At 43.4% G+C, this 21649-nt stretch overlaps 30 non-coding genes across 30 annotated transcripts; all 30 read right to left on the reverse strand.

The window, feature by feature from the left end:
• Positions 1-384: 384 nt before the first annotated feature.
• On the reverse strand, positions 385-466 carry TRNAS-CGA (transfer RNA serine (anticodon CGA)). Its single transcript has one exon. It is a non-coding gene; the product is annotated as a tRNA-Ser (tRNA).
• Positions 467-1009: 543 nt separating this feature from the next.
• TRNAS-UGA (transfer RNA serine (anticodon UGA)) lies at positions 1010-1091 on the reverse strand. Its single transcript has one exon. It is a non-coding gene; the product is annotated as a tRNA-Ser (tRNA).
• Positions 1092-1633: 542 nt separating this feature from the next.
• Positions 1634-1715, reverse strand: TRNAS-UGA (transfer RNA serine (anticodon UGA)). Its single transcript has one exon. It is a non-coding gene; the product is annotated as a tRNA-Ser (tRNA).
• Positions 1716-2883: 1168 nt separating this feature from the next.
• Positions 2884-2965, reverse strand: TRNAS-CGA (transfer RNA serine (anticodon CGA)). The gene has a single exon. It is a non-coding gene; the product is annotated as a tRNA-Ser (tRNA).
• Positions 2966-3508: 543 nt separating this feature from the next.
• Positions 3509-3590, reverse strand: TRNAS-UGA (transfer RNA serine (anticodon UGA)). The gene has a single exon. It is a non-coding gene; the product is annotated as a tRNA-Ser (tRNA).
• A 543-nt stretch (positions 3591-4133) lies between these two features.
• TRNAS-CGA (transfer RNA serine (anticodon CGA)) lies at positions 4134-4215 on the reverse strand. The gene has a single exon. It is a non-coding gene; the product is annotated as a tRNA-Ser (tRNA).
• Positions 4216-4758: 543 nt separating this feature from the next.
• Positions 4759-4840, reverse strand: TRNAS-UGA (transfer RNA serine (anticodon UGA)). The gene has a single exon. It is a non-coding gene; the product is annotated as a tRNA-Ser (tRNA).
• Positions 4841-5382: 542 nt separating this feature from the next.
• Positions 5383-5464, reverse strand: TRNAS-UGA (transfer RNA serine (anticodon UGA)). The gene has a single exon. It is a non-coding gene; the product is annotated as a tRNA-Ser (tRNA).
• A 1168-nt stretch (positions 5465-6632) lies between these two features.
• On the reverse strand, positions 6633-6714 carry TRNAS-CGA (transfer RNA serine (anticodon CGA)). The gene has a single exon. It is a non-coding gene; the product is annotated as a tRNA-Ser (tRNA).
• Positions 6715-7256: 542 nt separating this feature from the next.
• TRNAS-CGA (transfer RNA serine (anticodon CGA)) lies at positions 7257-7338 on the reverse strand. Its single transcript has one exon. It is a non-coding gene; the product is annotated as a tRNA-Ser (tRNA).
• A 541-nt stretch (positions 7339-7879) lies between these two features.
• TRNAS-UGA (transfer RNA serine (anticodon UGA)) lies at positions 7880-7961 on the reverse strand. The gene has a single exon. It is a non-coding gene; the product is annotated as a tRNA-Ser (tRNA).
• Positions 7962-8505: 544 nt separating this feature from the next.
• On the reverse strand, positions 8506-8587 carry TRNAS-UGA (transfer RNA serine (anticodon UGA)). Its single transcript has one exon. It is a non-coding gene; the product is annotated as a tRNA-Ser (tRNA).
• A 1165-nt stretch (positions 8588-9752) lies between these two features.
• On the reverse strand, positions 9753-9834 carry TRNAS-CGA (transfer RNA serine (anticodon CGA)). Its single transcript has one exon. It is a non-coding gene; the product is annotated as a tRNA-Ser (tRNA).
• Positions 9835-10376: 542 nt separating this feature from the next.
• On the reverse strand, positions 10377-10458 carry TRNAS-UGA (transfer RNA serine (anticodon UGA)). Its single transcript has one exon. It is a non-coding gene; the product is annotated as a tRNA-Ser (tRNA).
• A 541-nt stretch (positions 10459-10999) lies between these two features.
• On the reverse strand, positions 11000-11081 carry TRNAS-UGA (transfer RNA serine (anticodon UGA)). The gene has a single exon. It is a non-coding gene; the product is annotated as a tRNA-Ser (tRNA).
• Positions 11082-11625: 544 nt separating this feature from the next.
• Positions 11626-11707, reverse strand: TRNAS-CGA (transfer RNA serine (anticodon CGA)). The gene has a single exon. It is a non-coding gene; the product is annotated as a tRNA-Ser (tRNA).
• A 543-nt stretch (positions 11708-12250) lies between these two features.
• On the reverse strand, positions 12251-12332 carry TRNAS-CGA (transfer RNA serine (anticodon CGA)). Its single transcript has one exon. It is a non-coding gene; the product is annotated as a tRNA-Ser (tRNA).
• A 543-nt stretch (positions 12333-12875) lies between these two features.
• On the reverse strand, positions 12876-12957 carry TRNAS-UGA (transfer RNA serine (anticodon UGA)). The gene has a single exon. It is a non-coding gene; the product is annotated as a tRNA-Ser (tRNA).
• A 1168-nt stretch (positions 12958-14125) lies between these two features.
• Positions 14126-14207, reverse strand: TRNAS-CGA (transfer RNA serine (anticodon CGA)). Its single transcript has one exon. It is a non-coding gene; the product is annotated as a tRNA-Ser (tRNA).
• Positions 14208-14749: 542 nt separating this feature from the next.
• Positions 14750-14831, reverse strand: TRNAS-CGA (transfer RNA serine (anticodon CGA)). The gene has a single exon. It is a non-coding gene; the product is annotated as a tRNA-Ser (tRNA).
• A 541-nt stretch (positions 14832-15372) lies between these two features.
• TRNAS-UGA (transfer RNA serine (anticodon UGA)) lies at positions 15373-15454 on the reverse strand. The gene has a single exon. It is a non-coding gene; the product is annotated as a tRNA-Ser (tRNA).
• Positions 15455-15998: 544 nt separating this feature from the next.
• Positions 15999-16080, reverse strand: TRNAS-CGA (transfer RNA serine (anticodon CGA)). The gene has a single exon. It is a non-coding gene; the product is annotated as a tRNA-Ser (tRNA).
• A 544-nt stretch (positions 16081-16624) lies between these two features.
• TRNAS-CGA (transfer RNA serine (anticodon CGA)) lies at positions 16625-16706 on the reverse strand. Its single transcript has one exon. It is a non-coding gene; the product is annotated as a tRNA-Ser (tRNA).
• A 542-nt stretch (positions 16707-17248) lies between these two features.
• On the reverse strand, positions 17249-17330 carry TRNAS-UGA (transfer RNA serine (anticodon UGA)). The gene has a single exon. It is a non-coding gene; the product is annotated as a tRNA-Ser (tRNA).
• A 542-nt stretch (positions 17331-17872) lies between these two features.
• TRNAS-UGA (transfer RNA serine (anticodon UGA)) lies at positions 17873-17954 on the reverse strand. The gene has a single exon. It is a non-coding gene; the product is annotated as a tRNA-Ser (tRNA).
• A 544-nt stretch (positions 17955-18498) lies between these two features.
• Positions 18499-18580, reverse strand: TRNAS-CGA (transfer RNA serine (anticodon CGA)). Its single transcript has one exon. It is a non-coding gene; the product is annotated as a tRNA-Ser (tRNA).
• A 543-nt stretch (positions 18581-19123) lies between these two features.
• TRNAS-CGA (transfer RNA serine (anticodon CGA)) lies at positions 19124-19205 on the reverse strand. The gene has a single exon. It is a non-coding gene; the product is annotated as a tRNA-Ser (tRNA).
• Positions 19206-19747: 542 nt separating this feature from the next.
• TRNAS-UGA (transfer RNA serine (anticodon UGA)) lies at positions 19748-19829 on the reverse strand. The gene has a single exon. It is a non-coding gene; the product is annotated as a tRNA-Ser (tRNA).
• A 542-nt stretch (positions 19830-20371) lies between these two features.
• Positions 20372-20453, reverse strand: TRNAS-UGA (transfer RNA serine (anticodon UGA)). The gene has a single exon. It is a non-coding gene; the product is annotated as a tRNA-Ser (tRNA).
• A 543-nt stretch (positions 20454-20996) lies between these two features.
• TRNAS-UGA (transfer RNA serine (anticodon UGA)) lies at positions 20997-21078 on the reverse strand. The gene has a single exon. It is a non-coding gene; the product is annotated as a tRNA-Ser (tRNA).
• Between the last annotated feature and the right edge of the window lie 571 nt (positions 21079-21649).

The raw sequence follows: 21649 nt of genomic DNA on the forward strand, positions 1-21649 counted from the left end.
ACATGCATCACTCAAAGTGAGTGAAAAGGCACAGATGAGTGGTAATCAATCATTGCGCATTTCTACCCTCTTTTCCCTATATTACGGCGGTGGTAACGGGCCCTTAAGTGTACTAAGAAAGAGTCCAAAAGCCTAAACAAGACACGCTTCATAAAAAAATAATTACTCTTTTCATGATTTGTCTAGATCATGCAGGACAGGTCCAGACTACGAACCCTTCCGAGGCACCTGCTCTCTAAAACACTTCCTGGGTGTGGAAATTGTCTCAATGTTTACATCTAGTTTGAGTTTTTTCCATTTAACTCTGTAACTTGATGAGGATTGCGAACAAGAAGTAAACATTTACTTATCTAAACCAAATGCTGTTTATGCAAAATCACACTACGCTGCAAGCAGGATTCGAACCTGCGCAGGGAAACCCCATTGGATTTCGAGTCCAACGCCTTAACCACTCGGCCATCGCAGCTGCGTGAGTATGATGTCACTGTTGTCGTATACGAGCCATGCGCTACTCATGTCAGGTCGAGACCTAAAAAATAAAGTAACGGAAGGACGGGGCACATACCAGCAGTGCCCTGTTGTCCTCACTTATTTCGCATACTTTCATACAATTAATAAAAATAGCAATATGCATCACTCAAAATGAGTGACAGGGCACAGATGAGCGGTAATCAATCACTGCACATTTCTACCCTCGTTTCTATATATTACGGCGGTGGCAACTGGCCCTTAAGTGTACTCAGAAAGAGTCCAAAAGCCTAAACAAGACACGCTTCATAAAAAAAATTACTCATTTCGTAACTTGTCTAGATCAGGCAGGATAGGTCCAGACTACAAACCCTTCCGAGCCACCTGCTCTCTAAAACACTTCCTAGGTGTGGAAATTGTTTCAATGTTTACATCTAGTTTGAGTTTTTGCCGTTAAACTCTGTGACTTGATGAGGATTGCGTAACAAGAAGTAAACATTTACTTAACTAAACCAAATGGTGTTCATGCAAAATCTCATGACGCTGCAAGCAGGATTCGAACCTACGCGGGGAGACCCCATTGGATTTCAAGTCCAACGCCTTAACCACTCGGCCATCGCAGCTACTTGAGTAAGATGTCACAGTTGTCGTATACGAGCCATGCACTACTCACGTCAGGCCGAGACATAAAAAATAAAGTAACAGAAGGACGGGGCACGTACCAGCAGTGCCCTGTTGTCCTCACTTATTTTGCATGCTTTCATGCAATTAATAAAAATAGCAATACGCATCACTCAAAGTGAGTGACAGGGCACCGATGAGCGGTAATCAATCACTGCACATTTCTATCCTCGTTTCCCTATATTACGGCGGTGGCAACGGTCCCTTAAGTGTACTCAGAAAGAGTCCAAAAGCTTAAACAAGACACGCTTCATAAAAAAAGTACTCTTTTCATGACTTGTCTAGATCAGGCAGGACAGGTCCAGACTACGAACCCTTCCGAGCCACCTGCTCTCTAAAACACTTCCTGGGTGTGGAAATTGTCTCAATGTTTACATCTAGTTTGAGTTTTTGCAGTTTAACTCTGTGACTTGATGAGGATTGCGTAACGAGAAGTGAACATTTCCTTAACTAAACCAAATGGTGTTCATGCAAAATCTCATGACGCTACAAGCAGGATTCGAACCTACGCGGGGAAACACCATTGGATTTCAAGTCCAACGCCTTAACCACTCGGCCATCGCAGCTGCGTGAGTATGAAGTCACAGTTGTCGTATACGAGCCATGAACTACTCACGTCAGGCCGAGACATAAAAAATAAAGTAACAGAAGGACGGGGCACGTACCAGCAGTGCCCTGTTGTCCTCACTTATTTTGCATGCTTTGATACAATTAATAAAAATAGCAATACGCATCACTCAAAGTGAGTGACAGGGCACCGATGAGCGGTAATCAATCACTGCACATTTCTATCCTCGTTTCCCTATATTACGGCGGTGGCAACGGTCCCTTAAGTGTACTCAGAAAGAGTCCAAAAGCTTAAACAAGACACGCTTCATAAAAAAAGTACTCTTTTCATGACTTGTCTAGATCAGGCAGGACAGGTCCAGACTACGAACCCTTCCGAGCCACCTGCTCTCTAAAACACTTCCTGAGTGTGGAAATTGTCTCAATGTTTACATCTAGTATGAGTTTTTGCAGTTTAACTCTGTGACTTGATGAGGATTGCGTAATGAGAAGTGAACATTTACTTAACTAAACCAAATTGTGTTCATGCAAAATCTCATGCCGCTGCAAGCAGGATTCAAACTTACGCGGAGAAACCCCATTGGATTTCAAGTCCAACGCCTTAACCACTCGGCCATCGCAGCTGCGTGAGTATGATGTCATTGTTGTCGTATACGAGCCATGCGCTACTCATGTCAGGTCGAGACCTAAAAAATAAAGTAACGGAAGGACGGGGCACTTACCAGCAGTGCCCTGTTGTCCTCACTTATTTCGCATACTTTCATACAATTAATGAAAATAGCAATATGCATCACTCAAAATGAGTGACAGGGCACAGATGAGCGGTAATCAATCACTGCACATTTCTACCCTCGTTTCTATATATTACGGCGGTGGCAACTGGCCCTTAAGTGTACTCAGAAAGAGTCCAAAAGCTTAAACAAGACACGCTTCATAAAAAAAAATTACTCATTTCGTAACTTGTCTAGATCAGGCAGGATAGGTCCAGACTACAAACCCTTCCGAGCCACCTGCTCTCTAAAACACTTCCTAGGTGTGGAAATTGTTTCAATGTTTACATCTAGTTTGAGTTTTTGCCATTTAACTCTGTGACTTGATGAGGATTGCGTAACGAGAAGTGAACATTTCCTTAACTAAACCAAATGGTGTTCATGCAAAATCACACTAGGCTGCAAGCAGGATTCGAACCTGCGCAGGGAAACCCCATTGGATTTCGAGTCCAACGCCTTAACCACTCGGCCATCGCAGCTGCATGAGTATGATGTCACTGTTGTCGTATACGAGCCATGCTCTGCTCATGTCAGGCGGAGACCAAAAAAATAAAGTAACGGAAGGACGGGGCACGTACCAGCAGTGCCCTGTTGTCCTTCATTATTTTGCATGCTTTCATACAATTAATAAAAATAGCAACATGCATCACTCAAAGTGAGTGAAAGGGCACAGATGAGTGGTAATCAATCACTGCATGTTTCTACCCACTTTTCCCTATATTACGGCGGTGGTAACAGGCCCTTAAGTGTACTAAGAAAGAGTCCAAAAGCCTAAACAAGACATGCATCATAAAAAAAAAGTACTCTTTTCATGACTTGTCTAGATCAGGCAGGACAGGTCCAGACTACAAACCCTTCTGAGCCACCAGCTCTCTAAAACACTTCCTGGGTGTGGAAATTGTCTCAATGTTTACATCTAGTTTGAGTTTTTTCCATTTAACTCTGTAACTTGATGAGGATTGCGAACAAGAAGTGAACATTTCCTTAATTAAACCAAATGGTGTTCATGCAAAATCACACTACGCTGCAAGCAGGATTCGAACCTGCGCAGGGAAACCCCATTGGATTTCAAGTCCAACGCCTTAACCACTCGGCCATCGCAGCTGCATGAGTATGATGTCACTGTTGTCGTATACGAACCATACTCTGCTCATGTCAGGCCGAGACCAAAAAATAAAGTAACAGAAGGACGGGGCACGTACCAGCAGTGCCCTGTTGTCCTCACTTATTTTGCATGCTTTCATACAATTAATAAAAATAGCAACATGCATCACTCAAAGTGAGTGAAAAGGCACAGATGAGTGGTAATCAATCATTGCGCATTTCTACCCTCTTTTCCCTATATTACGGCGGTGGTAACGGGCCCTTAAGTGTACTAAGAAAGAGTCCAAAAGCCTAAACAAGACACGCTTCATAAAAAAATAATTACTCTTTTCATGATTTGTCTAGATCATGCAGGACAGGTCCAGACTACGAACCCTTCCGAGGCACCTGCTCTCTAAAACACTTCCTGGGTGTGGAAATTGTCTCAATGTTTACATCTAGTTTGAGTTTTTTCCATTTAACTCTGTAACTTGATGAGGATTGCGAACAAGAAGTAAACATTTACTTATCTAAACCAAATGCTGTTTATGCAAAATCACACTACGCTGCAAGCAGGATTCGAACCTGCGCAGGGAAACCCCATTGGATTTCGAGTCCAACGCCTTAACCACTCGGCCATCGCAGCTGCGTGAGTATGATGTCACTGTTGTCGTATACGAGCCATGCGCTACTCATGTCAGGTCGAGACCTAAAAAATAAAGTAACGGAAGGACGGGGCACATACCAGCAGTGCCCTGTTGTCCTCACTTATTTCGCATACTTTCATACAATTAATAAAAATAGCAATATGCATCACTCAAAATGAGTGACAGGGCACAGATGAGCGGTAATCAATCACTGCACATTTCTACCCTCGTTTCTATATATTACGGCGGTGGCAACTGGCCCTTAAGTGTACTCAGAAAGAGTCCAAAAGCCTAAACAAGACACGCTTCATAAAAAAAATTACTCATTTCGTAACTTGTCTAGATCAGGCAGGATAGGTCCAGACTACAAACCCTTCCGAGCCACCTGCTCTCTAAAACACTTCCTAGGTGTGGAAATTGTTTCAATGTTTACATCTAGTTTGAGTTTTTGCCGTTAAACTCTGTGACTTGATGAGGATTGCGTAACAAGAAGTAAACATTTACTTAACTAAACCAAATGGTGTTCATGCAAAATCTCATGACGCTGCAAGCAGGATTCGAACCTACGCGGGGAGACCCCATTGGATTTCAAGTCCAACGCCTTAACCACTCGGCCATCGCAGCTACTTGAGTAAGATGTCACAGTTGTCGTATACGAGCCATGCACTACTCACGTCAGGCCGAGACATAAAAAATAAAGTAACAGAAGGACGGGGCACGTACCAGCAGTGCCCTGTTGTCCTCACTTATTTTGCATGCTTTCATGCAATTAATAAAAATAGCAATACGCATCACTCAAAGTGAGTGACAGGGCACCGATGAGCGGTAATCAATCACTGCACATTTCTATCCTCGTTTCCCTATATTACGGCGGTGGCAACGGTCCCTTAAGTGTACTCAGAAAGAGTCCAAAAGCTTAAACAAGACACGCTTCATAAAAAAAGTACTCTTTTCATGACTTGTCTAGATCAGGCAGGACAGGTCCAGACTACGAACCCTTCCGAGCCACCTGCTCTCTAAAACACTTCCTGGGTGTGGAAATTGTCTCAATGTTTACATCTAGTTTGAGTTTTTGCAGTTTAACTCTGTGACTTGATGAGGATTGCGTAACGAGAAGTGAACATTTCCTTAACTAAACCAAATGGTGTTCATGCAAAATCTCATGACGCTACAAGCAGGATTCGAACCTACGCGGGGAAACACCATTGGATTTCAAGTCCAACGCCTTAACCACTCGGCCATCGCAGCTGCGTGAGTATGAAGTCACAGTTGTCGTATACGAGCCATGAACTACTCACGTCAGGCCGAGACATAAAAAATAAAGTAACAGAAGGACGGGGCACGTACCAGCAGTGCCCTGTTGTCCTCACTTATTTTGCATGCTTTGATACAATTAATAAAAATAGCAATACGCATCACTCAAAGTGAGTGACAGGGCACCGATGAGCGGTAATCAATCACTGCACATTTCTATCCTCGTTTCCCTATATTACGGCGGTGGCAACGGTCCCTTAAGTGTACTCAGAAAGAGTCCAAAAGCTTAAACAAGACACGCTTCATAAAAAAAGTACTCTTTTCATGACTTGTCTAGATCAGGCAGGACAGGTCCAGACTACGAACCCTTCCGAGCCACCTGCTCTCTAAAACACTTCCTGAGTGTGGAAATTGTCTCAATGTTTACATCTAGTATGAGTTTTTGCAGTTTAACTCTGTGACTTGATGAGGATTGCGTAATGAGAAGTGAACATTTACTTAACTAAACCAAATTGTGTTCATGCAAAATCTCATGCCGCTGCAAGCAGGATTCAAACTTACGCGGAGAAACCCCATTGGATTTCAAGTCCAACGCCTTAACCACTCGGCCATCGCAGCTGCGTGAGTATGATGTCATTGTTGTCGTATACGAGCCATGCGCTACTCATGTCAGGTCGAGACCTAAAAAATAAAGTAACGGAAGGACGGGGCACTTACCAGCAGTGCCCTGTTGTCCTCACTTATTTCGCATACTTTCATACAATTAATGAAAATAGCAATATGCATCACTCAAAATGAGTGACAGGGCACAGATGAGCGGTAATCAATCACTGCACATTTCTACCCTCGTTTCTATATATTACGGCGGTGGCAACTGGCCCTTAAGTGTACTCAGAAAGAGTCCAAAAGCTTAAACAAGACACGCTTCATAAAAAAAAATTACTCATTTCGTAACTTGTCTAGATCAGGCAGGATAGGTCCAGACTACAAACCCTTCCGAGCCACCTGCTCTCTAAAACACTTCCTAGGTGTGGAAATTGTTTCAATGTTTACATCTAGTTTGAGTTTTTGCCATTTAACTCTGTGACTTGATGAGGATTGCGTAACGAGAAGTGAACATTTCCTTAACTAAACCAAATGGTGTTCATGCAAAATCATACTACGGTGCAAGCAGGATTCGAACCTGCGCAGGGAAACCCCATTGGATTTCGAGTCCAACGCCTTAACCACTCGGCCATCGCAGCTGCATGAGTATGATGTCACTGTTGTGGTATACGAGCAATGCTCTGCTCATGTCAGGCGGAGACCAAAAAAATAAAGTAACGGAAGGACGGGGCACGTACCAGCAGTGCCCTGTTGTCCTCGCTTATTTTGCATGCTTTCATACAAGTAATAAAAATAGCAACATGCATCACTCAAAGTGAGTGAAAGGGCACAGATGAGTGGTAATCAATCACTGCATGTTTCTACCCACTTTTCCCTATATTACGGCGGTGGTAACAGGCCCTTAAGTGTACTATGAAAGAGTCCAAAAGCCTAAACAAGACATGCATCATAAAAAAAAGTACTCTTTTCATGACTTGTCTAGATCAGGCAGGACAGGTCCAGACTACAAACCCTTCCGAGCCACCAGCTCTCTAAAACACTTCCTGGGTGTGGAAATTGTCTCAATGTTTACATCTAGTTTGAGTTTTTTCCATTTAACTCTGTGACTTGATGAGGATTGCGAACAAGAAGTGAACATTTCCTTAACTAAACCAAATGGTGTTCATGCAAAATCACACTACGCTGCAAGCAGGATTCGAACCTGCGCAGGGAAACCCCATTGGATTTCGAGTCCAACGCCTTAACCACTCGGCCATCGCAGCTGCATGAGTATGATGTCACTGTTGTCGTATACGAGCCATACTCTGCTCATGTCAGGCCGAGACCAAAAAATAAAGTAACAGAAGGACGGGGCACGTACCAGCAGTGCCCTGTTGTCCTCACTTATTTTGCATGCTTTCAGACAATTAATAAAAATAGCAATACGCATCACTCAAAGTGAGTGACAGGGCACCTATGAGCGGTAATCAATCACTGCAGATTTCTATCCTCGTTTCCCTATATTACGGCGGTGGCAACGGGCCCTTAAGTGTACTCAGAAAGAGTCCAAAAGCTTAAACAAGACACGCTTCATAAAAAAAAGTACTCTTTTCATGACTTGTCTAGATCAGGCAGGACAGGTCCAGACTACGAACCCTTCCGAGCCACCTGCTCTCTAAAACACTTCCTGAGTGTGGAAATTGTCTCAATGTTTACATCTAGTTTGAGTTTTTGCAGTTTAACTCTGTAACTTGATGAGGATTGCGAACAAGAAGTGAACATTTCCTTAACTAAACCAAATGGTGTTCATGCAAAATCACACTACGCTGCAAGCAGGATTCAAACCTGCGCAGAGAAACCCCATTGGATTTCAAGTCCAACGCCTTAACCACTCGGCCATCGCAGCTGCATGAGTATGATGTCACTGTTGTCGTATACGAGCCATACTCTGCTCATGTCAGGCCGAGACCAAAAAATAAAGTAACAGAAGGACAGGGCACGTACCAGCAGTGCCCTGTTGTCCTCACTTATTTTGCATGCTTTCATACAATTAATAAAAATAGCAACATGCATCACTCAAAGTGAGTGAAAAGGCACAGATGAGTGTTATTCAATCATTGCGCATTTCTACCCTCTTTTCCCTATATTACGGCGGTGGTAACGGGCCCTTAAGTGTACTAAGAAAGAGTCCAAAAGCCTAAACAAGACACGCTTCATAAAAAAATAATTACTCTTTTCATGATTTGTCTAGATCATGCAGGACAGGTCCAGACTACGAACCCTTCCGAGGCACCTGCTCTCTAAAACACTTCCTGGGTGTGGAAATTGTCTCAATGTTTACATCTAGTTTGAGTTTTTGCCGTTTAACTCTGTGACTTGATGAGGATTGCGTAACAAAAAGTAAACATTTACTTAACTAAACCAAATGGTGTTCATGCAAAATCTCATGAAGCTGCAAGCAGGATTCGAACCTACGCGGGGAAACCCCATTGGATTTCAAGTCCAACGCCTTAACCACTCGGCCATCGCAGCTGCGTGAGTATGATGTCACAGTTGTCGTATACGAGCCATGCACTACTCACGTCAGGCCGAGACATAAAAAATAAAGTAACAGAAGGACGGGGCACGTACCAGCAGTGCCCTGTTGTCCTCACTTATTTTGCATGCTTTCATACAATTAATAAAATAGCAATACGCATCACTCAAAGTGAGTGACAGGGCACTGATGAGCGTTAATCAATCACTGCACATTTCTATCCTCGTTTCCCTATATTACGGCGGTGGCAACGGGCCCTTAAGTGTACTCAGAAAGAGTCCAAAAGCTTAAACAAGACACGCTTCATAAAAAAGTACTCTTTTCATGACTTGTCTAGATCAGGCAGGACAGGTCAAGACTACGAACCCTTCCGAGCCACCTGCTCTCTAAAACACTTCCTGAGTGTGGAAATTGTCTCAATGTTTACATCTAGTATGAGTTTTTGCAGTTTAACTCTGTGACTTGATGAGGATTGCGTAATGAGAAGTGAACATTTATTTAACTAAACCAAATTGTGTTCATGCAAAATCTCATGCCGCTGCAAGCAGGATTCAAACCTACGCAGAGAAACCCCATTAGATTTCAAGTCCAACGCCTTAACCACTCGGCCATCGCAGCTGCGTGAGTATGATGTCAATGTTGTCGTATACGAGCCATGCGCTACTCATGTCAGGTCGAGACCTAAAAAATAAAGTAACGGAAGGACGGGGCACATACCAGCAGTGCCCTGTTGTCCTCACTTATTTCGCATACTTTCATACAATTAATAAAAATAGCAATATGCATCACTCAAAATGAGTGACAGGGCACAGATGAGCGGTAATCAATCACTGCACATTTCTACCCCCGTTTCTATATATTACGGCGGTGGCAACGGGCCCTTAAGTGTACTCAGAAAGAGTCCAAAAGCCTAAACAAGACACGCTTCATAAAAAAAATTACTCATTTCGTAACTTGTCTAGATCAGGCAGGATAGGTCCAGACTACAAACCCTTCCAAGCCACCTGCTCTCTAAAACACTTCCTAGGTGTGGAAATTGTTTTAATGTTTACATCTAGTTTGAGTTTTTGCCATTTAACTCTGTGACTTGATGAGGATTGCGTAACGAGAAGTGAACATTTCCTTAACTAAACCAAATGGTGTTCATGCAAAATCATACTACGCTGCAAGTAGGATTCGAACCTGCGCAGGGAAACCCCATTGGATTTCGAGTCCAACGCCTTAACCACTCGGCCATCGCAGCTGCATGAGTATGATGTCACTGTTGTCGTATACGAGCAATGCTCTGCTCATGTCAGGCGGAGACCAAAAAAATAAAGTAACGGAAGGACGGGGCACGTACCAGCAGTGCCCTGTTGTCCTCGCTTATTTTGCATGCTTTCATACAATTAATAAAAATAGCAACATGCATCACTCAAAGTGAGTGAAAGGGCACAGATGAGTGGTAATCAATCACTGCATGTTTCTACCCACTTTTCCCTATATTACGGCGGTGGTAACAGGCCCTTAAGTGTACTATGAAAGAGTCCAAAAGCCTAAACAAGACATGCATCATAAAAAAAAGTACTCTTTTCATGACTTGTCTAGATCAGGCAGGACAGGTCCAGACTACAAACCCTTCCGAGCCACCAGCTCTCTAAAACACTTCCTGGGTGTGGAAATTGTCTCAATGTTTACATCTAGTTTGCGTTTTTTCCATTTAACTCTGTGACTTGATGAGGTTTGCGAACAAGAAGTGAACATTTCCTTAACTAAACCAAATGGTGTTCATGCAAAATAACACTACGCTGCAAGCAGGATTCGAACCTGCGCAGGGAAACCCCATTGGATTTCAAGTCCAACGCCTTAACCACTCGGCCATCGCAGCTGCATGAGTATGATGTCACTGTTGTCGTATACGAGCCATACTCTGCTCATGTCAGGCCGAGACCAAAAAATAAAGTAACAGAAGGACGGGGCACGTACCAGCAGTGCCCTGTTGTCCTCACTTATTTTGCATGCTTTCAGACAATTAATAAAAATAGCAATACGCATCACTCAAAGTGAGTGACAGGGCACCGATGAGCGGTAATCAATCACTGCAGATTTCTATCCTCGTTTCCCTATATTACGGCGGTGGCAACGGGCCCTTAAGTGTACTCAGAAAGAGTCCAAAAGCTTAAACAAGACACGCTTCATAAAAAAAAGTACTCTTTTCATGACTTGTCTAGATCAGGCAGGACAGGTCCAGACTACGAACCCTTCCGAGCCACCTGCTCTCTAAAACACTTCCTGAGTGTGGAAATTGTCTCAATGTTTACATCTAGTTTGAGTTTTTGCAGTTTAACTCTGTAACTTGATGAGGATTGCGAACAAGAAGTGAACATTTCCTTAACTAAACCAAATGGTGTTCATGCAAAATCACACTACGCTGCAAGCAGGATTCAAACCTGCGCAGAGAAACCCCATTGGATTTCAAGTCCAACGCCTTAACCACTCGGCCATCGCAGCTGCATGAGTATGATGTCACTGTTGTCGTATACGAGCCATACTCTGCTCATGTCAGGCCGAGACCAAAAAATAAAGTAACAGAAGGACGGGGCACGTACCAGCAGTGCCCTGTTGTCCTCACTTATTTTGCATGCTTTCATACAATTAATAAAAATAGCAACATGCATCACTCAAAGTGAGTGAAAAGGCACAGATGAGTGTTATTCAATCATTGCGCATTTCTACCCTCTTTTCCCTATATTACGGCGGTGGTAACGGGCCCTTAAGTGTACTAAGAAAGAGTCCAAAAGCCTAAACAAGACACGCTTCATAAAAAAATAATTACTCTTTTCATGATTTGTCTAGATCATGCAGGACAGGTCCAGACTACGAACCCTTCCGAGGCACCTGCTCTCTAAAACACTTCCTGGGTGTGGAAATTGTCTCAATGTTTACATCTAGTTTGAGTTTTTGCCGTTTAACTCTGTGACTTGATGAGGATTGCGTAACAAGAAGTAAACATTTACTTAACTAAACCAAATGGTGTTCATGCAAAATCACACTACGCTGCAAGCAGGATTCGAACCTGCGCAGGGAAACCCCATTGGATTTCGAGTCCAACGCCTTAACCACTCGGCCATCGCAGCTGCGTGAGTATGATGTCACTGTTGTCGTATACGAGCCATGCGCTACTCATGTCAGGTCGAGACCTAAAAAATAAAGTAACGGAAGGACGGGGCACATACCAGCAGTGCCCTGTTGTCCTCACTTATTTCGCATACTTTCATACAATTAATAAAAATAGCAATATGCATCACTCAAAATGAGTGACAGGGCACAGATGAGCGGTAATCAATCACTGCACATTTCTACCCTCGTTTCTATATATTACGGCGGTGGCAACTGGCCCTTAAGTGTACTCAGAAAGAGTCCAAAAGCCTAAACAAGACACGCTTCATAAAAAAAATTACTCATTTCGTAACTTGTCTAGATCAGGCAGGATAGGTCCAGACTACAAACCCTTCCGAGCCACCTGCTCTCTAAAACACTTCCTAGGTGTGGAAATTGTTTTAATGTTTACATCTAGTTTGAGTTTTTGCCATTTAACTCTGTGACTTGATGAGGATTGCGTAACGAGAAGTGAACATTTCCTTAACTAAACCAAATGGTGTTCATGCAAAATCATACTACGCTGCAAGTAGGATTCGAACCTGCGCAGGGAAACCCCATTGGATTTCGAGTCCAACGCCTTAACCACTCGGCCATCGCAGCTGCATGAGTATGATGTCACTGTTGTCGTATACGAGCAATGCTCTGCTCATGTCAGGCGGAGACCAAAAAAATAAAGTAACGGAAGGACGGGGCACGTACCAGCAGTGCCCTATTGTCCTCACTTATTTCGCATACTTTCATACAATTAATAAAAATAGCAATATGCATCACTCAAAATGAGTGACAGGGCACAGATGAGCGGTAATCAATCACTGCACATTTCTACCCTCGTTTCCATATATTACGGCGGTGGCAACGGGCCCTTAAGTGTACTCAGAAAGAGTCCAAAAGCCTAAACAAGACACGCTTCATAAAAAAAATTACTCATTTCGTAACTTGTCTAGATCAGGCAGGATAGGTCCAGACTACAAACCCTTCCGAGCCACCTGCTCTCTAAAACACTTCCTAGGTGTGGAAATTGTTTCAATGTTTACATCTAGTTTGAGTTTTTGCCATTTAACTCTGTGACTTGATGAGGATTGCGTAACGAGAAGTGAACATTTCCTTAACTAAACCAAATGGTGTTCATGCAAAATCTCATGACGCTACAAGCAGGATTCGAACCTACGCAGGGAAACACCATTGGATTTCAAGTCCAACGCCTTAACCACTCGGCCATCGCAGCTGCGTGAGTATGATGTCACAGTTGTCGTATACGAGCCATGAACTACTCACGTCAGGCCGAGACATAAAAAATAAAGTAACAGAAGGACGGGGCACGTACCAGCAGTGCCCTGTTGCCCTCACTTATTTTGCATGCTTTGATACAATTAATAAAAATAGCAATACGCATCACTCAAAGTGAGTGACAGGGCACCGATGAGCGGTAATCAATCACTGCACATTTCTATCCTCGTTTCCCTATATTACGGCGGTGGCAACGGTCCCTTAAGTGTACTCAGAAAGAGTCCAAAAGCTTAAACAAGACACGCTTCATAAAAAAAGTACTCTTTTCATGACTTGTCTAGATCAGGCAGGACAGGTTCAGACTACGAACCCTTCCGAGCCACCTGCTCTCTAAAACACTTCCTGAGTGTGGAAATTGTCTCAATGTTTACATCTAGTATGAGTTTTTGCAGTTTAACTCTGTGACTTGATGAGGATTGCGTAATGAGAAGTGAACATTTACTTAACTAAACCAAATTGTGTTCATGCAAAATCTCATGCCGCTGCAAGCAGGATTCAAACTTACGCGGAGAAACCCCATTGGATTTCAAGTCCAACGCCTTAACCACTCGGCCATCGCAGCTGCGTGAGTATGATGTCATTGTTGTCGTATACGAGCCATGCGCTACTCATGTCAGGTCGAGACCTAAAAAATAAAGTAACGGAAGGACGGGGCACTTACCAGCAGTGCCCTGTTGTCCTCACTTATTTCGCATACTTTCATACAATTAATGAAAATAGCAATATGCATCACTCAAAATGAGTGACAGGGCACAGATGAGCGGTAATCAATCACTGCACATTTCTACCCTCGTTTCTATATATTACGGCGGTGGCAACTGGCCCTTAAGTGTACTCAGAAAGAGTCCAAAAGCTTAAACAAGACACGCTTCATAAAAAAAAATTACTCATTTCGTAACTTGTCTAGATCAGGCAGGATAGGTCCAGACTACAAACCCTTCCGAGCCACCTGCTCTCTAAAACACTTCCTAGGTGTGGAAATTGTTTCAATGTTTACATCTAGTTTGAGTTTTTGCCATTTAACTCTGTGACTTGATGAGGATTGCGTAACGAGAAGTGAACATTTCCTTAACTAAACCAAATGGTGTTCATGCAAAATCATACTACGGTGCAAGCAGGATTCGAACCTGCGCAGGGAAACCCCATTGGATTTCGAGTCCAACGCCTTAACCACTCGGCCATCGCAGCTGCATGAGTATGATGTCACTGTTGTCGTATACGAGCAATGCTCTGCTCATGTCAGGCGGAGACCAAAAAAATAAAGTAACGGAAGGACGGGGCACGTACCAGCAGTGCCCTGTTGTCCTCGCTTATTTTGCATGCTTTCATACAATTAATAAAAATAGCAACATGCATCACTCAAAGTGAGTGAAAGGGCACAGATGAGTGGTAATCAATCACTGCATGTTTCTACCCACTTTTCCCTATATTACGGCGGTGGTAACAGGCCCTTAAGTGTACTATGAAAGAGTCCAAAAGCCTAAACAAGACATGCATCATAAAAAAAAGTACTCTTTTCATGACTTGTCTAGATCAGGCAGGACAGGTCCAGACTACAAACCCTTCCGAGCCACCAGCTCTCTAAAACACTTCCTGGGTGTGGAAATTGTCTCAATGTTTACATCTAGTTTGAGTTTTTTCCATTTAACTCTGTGACTTGATGAGGATTGCGAACAAGAAGTGAACATTTCCTTAACTAAACCAAATGGTGTTCATGCAAAATCACACTACGCTGCAAGCAGGATTCGAACCTGCGCAGGGAAACCCCATTGGATTTCGAGTCCAACGCCTTAACCACTCGGCCATCGCAGCTGCATGAGTACGATGTCACTGTTGTCGTATACGAGCCATACTCTGCTCATGTCAGGCCGAGACCAAAAAATAAAGTAACAGAAGGACGGGGCACGTACCAGCAGTGCCCTGTTGTCCTCACTTATTTTGCATGCTTTCAGACAATTAATAAAAATAGCAATACGCATCACTCAAAGTGAGTGACAGGGCACCGATGAGCGGTAATCAATCACTGCAGATTTCTATCCTCGTTTCCCTATATTACGGCGGTGGCAACGGGCCCTTAAGTGTACTCAGAAAGAGTCCAAAAGCTTAAACAAGACACGCTTCATAAAAAAAAGTACTCTTTTCATGACTTGTCTAGATCAGGCAGGACAGGTCCAGACTACGAACCCTTCCGAGCCACCTGCTCTCTAAAACACTTCCTGAGTGTGGAAATTGTCTCAATGTTTACATCTAGTTTGAGTTTTTGCAGTTTAACTCTGTAACTTGATGAGGATTGCGAACAAGAAGTGAACATTTCCTTAACTAAACCAAATGGTGTTCATGCAAAATCACACTACGCTGCAAGCAGGATTCAAACCTGCGCAGAGAAACCCCATTGGATTTCAAGTCCAACGCCTTAACCACTCGGCCATCGCAGCTGCATGAGTATGATGTCACTGTTGTCGTATACGAGCCATACTCTGCTCATGTCAGGCCGAGACCAAAAAATAAAGTAACAGAAGGACGGGGCACGTACCAGCAGTGCCCTGTTGTCCTCACTTATTTTGCATGCTTTCATACAATTAATAAAAATAGCAACATGCATCACTCAAAGTGAGTGAAAAGGCACAGATGAGTGTTATTCAATCATTGCGCATTTCTACCCTCTTTTCCCTATATTACGGCGGTGGTAACGGGCCCTTAAGTGTACTAAGAAAGAGTCCAAAAGCCTAAACAAGACACGCTTCATAAAAAAATAATTACTCTTTTCATGATTTGTCTAGATCATGCAGGACAGGTCCAGACTACGAACCCTTCCGAGGCACCTGCTCTCTAAAACACTTCCTGGGTGTGGAAATTGTCTCAATGTTTACATCTAGTTTGAGTTTTTGCCGTTTAACTCTGTGACTTGATGAGGATTGCGTAACAAGAAGTAAACATTTACTTAACTAAACCAAATGGTGTTCATGCAAAATCACACTACGCTGCAAGCAGGATTCGAACCTGCGCAGGGAAACCCCATTGGATTTCGAGTCCAACGCCTTAACCACTCGGCCATCGCAGCTGCGTGAGTATGATGTCACTGTTGTCGTATACGAGCCATGCGCTACTCATGTCAGGTCGAGACCTAAAAAATAAAGTAACGGAAGGACGGGGCACATACCAGCAGTGCCCTGTTGTCCTCACTTATTTCGCATACTTTCATACAATTAATAAAAATAGCAATATGCATCACTCAAAATGAGTGACAGGGCACAGATGAGCGGTAATCAATCACTGCACATTTCTACCCTCGTTTCTATATATTACGGCGGTGGCAACTGGCCCTTAAGTGTACTCAGAAAGAGTCCAAAAGCCTAAACAAGACACGCTTTCATAAAAAAAATTACTCATTTCGTAACTTGTCTAGATCAGGCAGGATAGGTCCAGACTACAAACCCTTCCGAGCCACCTGCTCTCTAAAACACTTCCTAGGTGTGGAAATTGTTTTAATGTTTACATCTAGTTTGAGTTTTTGCCATTTAACTCTGTGACTTGATGAGGATTGCGTAACGAGAAGTGAACATTTCCTTAACTAAACCAAATGGTGTTCATGCAAAATCATACTACGCTGCAAGTAGGATTCGAACCTGCGCAGGGAAACCCCATTGGATTTCGAGTCCAACGCCTTAACCACTCGGCCATCGCAGCTGCATGAGTATGATGTCACTGTTGTCGTATACGAGCAATGCTCTGCTCATGTCAGGCGGAGACCAAAAAAATAAAGTAACGGAAGGACGGGGCACGTACCAGCAGTGCCCTGTTGTCCTCGCTTATTTTGCATGCTTTCATACAATTAATAAAAATAGCAACATGCATCACTCAAAGTGAGTGAAAGGGCACAGATGAGTGGTAATCAATCACTGCATGTTTCTACCCACTTTTCCCTATATTACGGCGGTGGTAACAGGCCCTTAAGTGTACTATGAAAGAGTCCAAAAGCCTAAACAAGACATGCATCATAAAAAAAAGTACTCTTTTCATGACTTGTCTAGATCAGGCAGGACAGGTCCAGACTACAAACCCTTCCGAGCCACCAGCTCTCTAAAACACTTCCTGGGTGTGGAAATTGTCTCAATGTTTACATCTAGTTTGAGTTTTTTCCATTTAACTCTGTGACTTGATGAGGATTGCGAACAAGAAGTGAACATTTCCTTAACTAAACCAAATGGTGTTCATGCAAAATAACACTACGCTGCAAGCAGGATTCGAACCTGCGCAGGGAAACCCCATTGGATTTCAAGTCCAACGCCTTAACCACTCGGCCATCGCAGCTGCATGAGTATGATGTCACTGTTGTCGTATACGAGCCATACTCTGCTCATGTCAGGCCGAGACCAAAAAATAAAGTAACAGAAGGACGGGGCACGTACCAGCAGTGCCCTGTTGTCCTCACTTATTTTGCATGCTTTCAGACAATTAATAAAAATAGCAATACGCATCACTCAAAGTGAGTGACAGGGCACCGATGAGCGGTAATCAATCACTGCAGATTTCTATCCTCGTTTCCCTATATTACGGCGGTGGCAACGGGCCCTTAAGTGTACTCAGAAAGAGTCCAAAAGCTTAAACAAGACACGCTTCATAAAAAAAAGTACTCTTTTCATGACTTGTCTAGATCAGGCAGGACAGGTCCAGACTACGAACCCTTCCGAGCCACCTGCTCTCTAAAACACTTCCTGAGTGTGGAAATTGTCTCAATGTTTACATCTAGTTTGAGTTTTTGCAGTTTAACTCTGTGACTTGATGAGGATTGCGTAATGAGAAGTGAACATTTACTTAACTTAACCAAATGGTGTTCATGCAAAATCTCATGCCGCTGCAAGCAGGATTCGAACCTACGTGGGGAAACCCCATTGGATTTCAAGTCCAACGCCTTAACCACTCGGCCATCGCAGCTGCATGAGTATGATGTCACTGTTGTCGTATACGAGCCATACTCTGCTCATGTCAGGCCGAGACCAAAAAATAAAGTAACAGAAGGACGGGGCACGTACCAGCAGTGCCCTGTTGTCCTCACTTATTTTGCATGCTTTCATACAATTAATAAAAATAGCAACATGCATCACTCAAAGTGAGTGAAAAGGCACAGATGAGTGTTATTCAATCATTGCGCATTTCTACCCTCTTTTCCCTATATTACGGCGGTGGTAACGGGCCCTTAAGTGTACTAAGAAAGAGTCCAAAAGCCTAAACAAGACACGCTTCATAAAAAAATAATTACTCTTTTCATGATTTGTCTAGATCATGCAGGACAGGTCCAGACTACGAACCCTTCCGAGGCACCTGCTCTCTAAAACACTTCCTGGGTGTGGAAATTGTCTCAATGTTTACATCTAGTTTGAGTTTTTGCCGTTTAACTCTGTGACTTGATGAGGATTGCGTAACAAGAAGTAAACATTTACTTAACTAAACCAAATGGTGTTCATGCAAAATCACACTACGCTGCAAGCAGGATTCGAACCTGCGCAGGGAAACCCCATTGGATTTCGAGTCCAACGCCTTAACCACTCGGCCATCGCAGCTGCGTGAGTATGATGTCACTGTTGTCGTATACGAGCCATGCGCTACTCATGTCAGGTCGAGACCTAAAAAATAAAGTAACGGAAGGACGGGGCACATACCAGCAGTGCCCTGTTGTCCTCACTTATTTCGCATACTTTCATACAATTAATAAAAATAGCAATATGCATCACTCAAAATGAGTGACAGGGCACAGATGAGCGGTAATCAATCACTGCACATTTCTACCCTCGTTTCTATATATTACGGCGGTGGCAACTGGCCCTTAAGTGTACTCAGAAAGAGTCCAAAAGCCTAAACAAGACACGCTTCATAAAAAAAATTACTCATTTCGTAACTTGTCTAGATCAGGCAGGATAGGTCCAGACTACAAACCCTTCCGAGCCACCTGCTCTCTAAAACACTTCCTAGGTGTGGAAATTGTTTTAATGTTTACATCTAGTTTGAGTTTTTGCCATTTAACTCTGTGACTTGATGAGGATTGCGTAACGAGAAGTGAACATTTCCTTAACTAAACCAAATGGTGTTCATGCAAAATCATACTACGCTGCAAGTAGGATTCGAACCTGCGCAGGGAAACCCCATTGGATTTCGAGTCCAACGCCTTAACCACTCGGCCATCGCAGCTGCATGAGTATGATGTCACTGTTGTCGTATACGAGCAATGCTCTGCTCATGTCAGGCGGAGACCAAAAAAATAAAGTAACGGAAGGACGGGGCACGTACCAGCAGTGCCCTGTTGTCCTCGCTTATTTTGCATGCTTTCATACAATTAATAAAAATAGCAACATGCATCACTCAAAGTGAGTGAAAGGGCACAGATGAGTGGTAATCAATCACTGCATGTTTCTACCCACTTTTCCCTATATTACGGCGGTGGTAACAGGCCCTTAAGTGTACTATGAAAGAGTCCAAAAGCCTAAACAAGACATGCATCATAAAAAAAAGTACTCTTTTCATGACTTGTCTAGATCAGGCAGGACAGGTCCAGACTACAAACCCTTCCGAGCCACCAGCTCTCTAAAACACTTCCTGGGTGTGGAAATTGTCTCAATGTTTACATCTAGTTTGAGTTTTTTCCATTTAACTCTGTGACTTGATGAGGATTGCGAACAAGAAGTGAACATTTCCTTAACTAAACCAAATGGTGTTCATGCAAAATAACACTACGCTGCAAGCAGGATTCGAACCTGCGCAGGGAAACTCCATTGGATTTCAAGTCCAACGCCTTAACCACTCGGCCATCGCAGCTGCATGAGTATGATGTCACTGTTGTCGTATACGAGCCATACTCTGCTCATGTCAGGCCGAGACCAAAAAATAAAGTAACAGAAGGACGGGGCACGTACCAGCAGTGCCCTGTTGTCCTCACTTATTTTGCATGCTTTCAGACAATTAATAAAAATAGCAATACGCATCACTCAAAGTGAGTGACAGGGCACCGATGAGCGGTAATCAATCACTGCAGATTTCTATCCTCGTTTCCCTATATTACGGCGGTGGCAACGGGCCCTTAAGTGTACTCAGAAAGAGTCCAAAAGCTTAAACAAGACACGCTTCATAAAAAAAAGTACTCTTTTCATGACTTGTCTAGATCAGGCAGGACAGGTCCAGACTACGAACCCTTCCGAGCCACCTGCTCTCTAAAACACTTCCTGAGTGTGGAAATTGTCTCAATGTTTACATCTAGTTTGAGTTTTTGCAGTTTAACTCTGTGACTTGATGAGGATTGCGTAATGAGAAGTGAACATTTACTTAACTTAACCAAATGGTGTTCATGCAAAATCTCATGCCGCTGCAAGCAGGATTCGAACCTACGTGGGGAAACCCCATTGGATTTCAAGTCCAACGCCTTAACCACTCGGCCATCGCAGTTGCGTGAGTATGAGGTCACTGTTGTCGTATACGAGCCATGCGCTACTCATGTCAGGTCGAGACCTAAAAAATAAAGTAACGGAAGGACGGGGCACATACCAGCAGTGCCCTATTGTCCTCACTTATTTCGCATACTTTCATACAATTAATAAAAATAGCAATATGCATCACTTAAAATGAGTGACAGGGCACAGATGAGCGGTAATCAATCACTGCACATTTCTACCCTCGTTTCCATATATTACGGTGGTGGCAACGGGCCCTTAAGTGTACTCAGAAAGAGTCCAAAAGCCTAAACAAGACACGCTTCATATAAAAAATTACTCATTTCGTAACTTGTCTAGATCAGGCAGGATAGGTCCAGACTACAAACCCTTCCGAGCCACCTGCTCTCTAAAACACTTCCTAGGTGTGGAAATTGTTTCAATGTTTACATCTAGTTTGAGTTTTTGCCATTTAACTCTGTGACTTGATGAGGATTGCGTAAAGAGAAGTGAACATTTCCTTAACTAAACCAAATGGTGTTCATGCACAATCTCATGACGCTACAAGCAGGATTCGAACCTACGCGGGGAAACCCCATTGGATTTCAAGTCCAACGCCTTAACCACTCGGCCATCGCAGCTGCGGGAGTATGATGTCACAGTTGTCGTATACGAGCCATGCACTACTCACGTCAGGCCGAGACATAAAAAATAAAGTAACAGAAGGACGGGGCACGTACCAGCAGTGCCCTGTTGTCCTCACTTATTTTGCATGCTTTGATACAATTAATAAAAATAGCAATACGCATCACTCAAAGTGAGTGACAGGGCACCGATGAGCGGTAATCAATCACTGCACATTTCTATCCTCGTTTCCCTATATTACGGCGGTGGCAACGGGCCCTTAAGTGTACTCAGAAAGAGTCCAAAAGCTTAAACAAGACACGCTTCATAAAAAAGTACTCTTTTCATGACTTGTCTAGATCAGGCAGGACAGGTCCAGGCTACGAACCCTTCCGAGCCACCTGCTCTCTAAAACACTTCCTGAGTGTGGAAATTGTCTCAATGTTTACATCTAGTATGAGTTTTTGCAGTTTAACTCTGTGACTTGATGAGGATTGCGTAATGAGAAGTGAACATTTACTTAACTAAACCAAATTGTGTTCATGCAAAATCTCATGCCGCTGCAAGCAGGATTCAAACCTACGCGGA

The sequence above is a fragment of the Lissotriton vulgaris genome, chromosome 11 (assembly GCF_964263255.1).
Source record: "Lissotriton vulgaris chromosome 11, aLisVul1.2, whole genome shotgun sequence".
NCBI lineage: Eukaryota > Metazoa > Chordata > Amphibia > Caudata > Salamandridae > Lissotriton > Lissotriton vulgaris.